The sequence below is a fragment of the Rhinopithecus bieti genome, unplaced genomic scaffold (assembly GCF_001698545.2).
Source record: "Rhinopithecus bieti isolate Rb0 unplaced genomic scaffold, ASM169854v2 scaffold_19040, whole genome shotgun sequence".
Lineage (NCBI taxonomy): Eukaryota > Metazoa > Chordata > Mammalia > Primates > Cercopithecidae > Rhinopithecus > Rhinopithecus bieti.
In genome coordinates, this window is record NW_016809585.1 from 143,425 (window position 1) to 147,465 (window position 4,041).

The 4,041-nt window shown below is 39.1% G+C and overlaps 2 pseudogenes across 1 annotated transcript; one reads left to right on the forward strand and one right to left on the reverse strand.

Moving 5' to 3' along the window:
• Positions 1-1,159: 1,159 nt before the first annotated feature.
• LOC108540666 (short transient receptor potential channel 6 pseudogene) lies at positions 1,160-2,214 on the reverse strand (annotated as a pseudogene). The gene has a single exon (XR_001888730.1). The product of XR_001888730.1 is annotated as a short transient receptor potential channel 6 pseudogene (transcript).
• A 7-nt stretch (positions 2,215-2,221) lies between these two features.
• LOC108540665 (short transient receptor potential channel 6 pseudogene) lies at positions 2,222-3,697 on the forward strand (annotated as a pseudogene).
• The last annotated feature ends 344 nt before the right edge of the window (positions 3,698-4,041 follow it).

Below are 4,041 nucleotides of genomic sequence, written 5' to 3' on the forward strand. Positions count from 1 at the left end.
AATATATGAAATATGTGTAATTGACTATGTTATCAGTAAAGTTTGCAGTCTATAGTCAGTTATAAAGTTAAAAGTTATAGGTAGATTTTCTACTGTATGAGGAATTGTTTCAGTTAACTGTATACATACATGTATACACATGTGTCAATATATAAAAATATATGTAGGTGGTGAAGTTCAGGCATGGTACCTCAAAATATGACATCCTGATATTTGAGAAAACAGTAGAAGCAGTAAGGTCATCCTCAACTTGACCATGCTCTTCTCCCCTGAAGCAGGTCATAAAACCTAGGAAAGACTTTTTGACCTTTCCCTGAAGCAGTTTATAAGACTTTAATGTAAGAGGTTCCCTCTACCCACCAAAGAAAAGAACATGTTTATTTCTGAAGACACAGGGTCATAGAGAAGAATCTGAACTAACAGATCTGTATTTCCTCCATTTTATAACCATTAGATCATAGTTTTTTTATCAAGCCATGCTTCTCCATGACTATCCACTTCTCATCACAACTATCACAAAAACACACAGATTTGCCCACTACTTTGGGTCTTTATATAATTATGAAGGCTACTCCTTCACCCTTTGCCATGACTGTGAGACCTCCCCAGCCATGTGGAACTGTGAGTCCACTAAACCTCCTTTCCTTTGTAAATTATTCGGTCTTGGGCATGTTTTTATTAGCAGTGTGAGAACAGACTAGGATGGTCCCTCACGGAGATTTATGAGCATGTCTTGCAAACTCTGTCTATTAGACAACGAGGCTTCTAAGAATCTTCATGCCATTGAGCCATGGAAAGTTAATGTAAATAACAAGGTAGAAAAGGACTTACCTTAGAGCATGGATGTAGGTTTTATCTAATAGAGTAGGTTACAAATCAATAAGCAAAAATCCCAAAAGTATTTGAAGAAATTGTACCAGCTTGGACTTATCAAAGAGACTTGGAAATATCAGAGAGACAGTACAAAATAAAACGTTGCTTTGGACACCCAAAAGACTGAACAGGAAGCAGACAGAGAAAATTTCAATCACAGATTGTTTCTTAAGGAAATAGACGGTGGCTCAGAGAAAAAAATAAAGAATCCAGAGGGTGGAGAAAAGAGCTACAGAGAACAATTCACAGGAAATAAACTCAAGTCTTTTTTTTTTTTTTTAACTGGACATAATTTTCATCATAATCTGCAGCCTTTACCCTGAACAAAGGAGTTTAATCACCAAAAAATTTAGATACTAGGGCTCCAGAAGATAGGATGGCCAAAGGTATCGTTTAACTTCTTCTTGTTTAAAAGGTGGGCACATTGGCACTTAAGAAAATAAATCAGAAAATAATATGGCTTCAAGTGGACAAATAAATATGAATTTCTAAGGAAGTCTTCGCATTATCTATTGGTTTCCTCTTGATTTGGTTCCATGGATAATTTCTCTCCAAGTTCTCTAATAAGTTCTGCTAGGTCTTCTGTATTCTGAGATTTTTCTTCAAGGAGTTCATAGCGGAGACTTGAGATGTCCTGCTTAATTTCCTTCAGTTCACCTTCGTTCACTTCGTCACTCTCCTTATCTATCTGGGCCTGTAGTACATATCTCTTAATGAGCCTTTTCATTATTTTCTGATACTGTCTTGGAGGATTATTGAAACTACTGAAACGGAAATCTTCTGAGCTCCTTACACTTGGTTGCTTATTGTACCCAACCTGTTTTTTGTCAAGTGATAATTTTGAAAGGTCTTCATGACTTCCTAAAATTCCAAGTTTCTTTTCTTCATTTATCTTGTTCATCTCTGCATCTTCCTGGAAACCTTTTTTATGACCCTGGAACAGCTCAGAAATCCATTTTTTAAGCTTCAGTAAGAGATAAAACAGGGACTTTGGACTTGGCACCAGATTGAAAGGTACGGGAAGTGTTCTCCCCTCCTCAAAGTAGGAGAACCAGAGTTTGGCTCTTGCAAATTTCCACTCCACATCGGCGTCATCCTCAATTTCCTGGAATGAACTGTTGATCATGGCAATTAACATATTTAGCAAAACAATGACCATTGTAACATTATAGACTCCATAAAGAATGTAACCAATGTTTTCAATGAATTTGTGGTTATAGTTGATGACCACTGATTTCACTTCAGAAAGTCCAAATATAGCCCAGAACAGTGTCTTAAAACTCTCTTCAACTGTTGTGAAGGCTTCATTTTGTTTTGCACCAATGTAGTAGGAGTAGAGGTTGAACACATGTTTAGTGATGGCTCAACAAGCCTATCTATAGAGGAGGAACGCTTTTTAGATGCAGCTGAATATGGTAACGTCCCAGTGGTGCAGAAGATGTTAGAAGAATGCCACTCACTCAACGTTAACTGTGTGGATTACATGGGCCAGAATGCCCTACAGTTGGCAGTGGCCAATGAGCATCTGGAAATTACAGAACTTCTTCTCAATAAAGAAAACCTCTCTCGAGTTGGGGATGCTTTGCTTCTAGCTATTAGTAAAGGTTATGTTCGGATTGTGGAAGCAATTCTCAGTCATCCAGCTTTTGCTGAAGGCAAGAGGTTAGCAACCAGCCCTAGCCAGTCTGAACTCCAGCAAGATGACTTTTATGCCTATGATGAAGATGGGACACGGTTCTCCCATGATGTGACTCCAATCATTCTGGCTGCCCACTGCCAGGAATATGAAATTGTGCACACCCTCCTGCGGAAGGGTGCTAGGATTGAACGGCCTCATGATTATTTCTGCAAGTGCAATGACTGCAACCAGAAACAGAAGCATGACTTGTTTAGCCACTCCAGATCTAGGATTAATGCCTATAAAGGCCTGGCAAGTCCGGCTTACCTGTCATTGTCTAGTGAAGATCCAGTCATGACGGCTTTAAAACTCAGCAATGAACTGGCGGTGCTGGCCAATATTGAGAAAGAGTTCAAGAATGACTACAATAAACTGTCAATGCAGTGCAAAGACTTTGTTGTTGGACTCCTTGATCTGTGCAGAAACACTGAAGAAGTCGAGGCCATTCTGAATGGGGATGTTGAAACGCTCCAGAGTGGTGATCACGGTCGCCCAAATCTCAGCCGTTTAAAACTTGCCATTAAATATGAAGTAAAAAAATTTGTAGCTCATCCAAACTGCCAACAGCAACTTCTCTCCATTTGGTATGAGAATCTTTCTGGTTTACAACAGCAGACAATGGCGGTCAAGTTCCTTGTGGTCCTTGCTATTGCCATTGGACTGCCCTTCCTGGCTGTCATTTAATGGTTTGCTCCATGTAGCAAGATGGGGAAGATAATGCGTGGACCATTCATGAAGTTTGTAGCACACGAGCCTCCTTCACCATTTTCTGGGACTGCTTGTCATGGATGCAGCTGACAGATTTGAAGGCACAAAACTCCTTCCTAATGAAACCAGCACAGATAATGCAAAACAACTGTTCAGGATGAAAACATCCTGCTTCTCATGGATGGAGATGCTCATTATATCCTGGGTAATAGGCATGATATGGGCTGAATGTAAAGAAATTTGGACTCAAGGCCCCAAGGAATATTTGTTTGAGTTGTGGAATATGCTTGATTTTGGTATGTTAGCAATTTTGCAGCATCATTCATTGCGAGATTCATGGCATTTTGGCATGCTTCCAAAGCCCAGAGCATCATTGACGCAAATGATACTTTGAAGGACTTGACGAAAGTAACATTGGGAGACAACGTGAAATACTAAACTCAAGTCTTAATCAAGTAACTGGCAATATGTGTCTGTCTGTCTTTGTTTCATATTTTAATATACTGGTAACTGTTGTGTTCTTCAAATTTCCTTCTTTTGAATATAGTTCTCATAACAGTTATCCTATCCTTATGGCCTATCCTGGCACTGTATATGTGTGGTGGAGTAAATAATTTATCTTTTAACTCTCTGTTATTCAGGTTAAGATAAATGATGTTTAAAAGCTGTATCTGGGTAGCAGTTCCACAAAACTTGATCCCCATCTGGACTTGATTAAATGACAGATTCTAGACTTCAGTCTGATGTTATAATGGGATAGATCTCATGGAAAAGGAGAATAC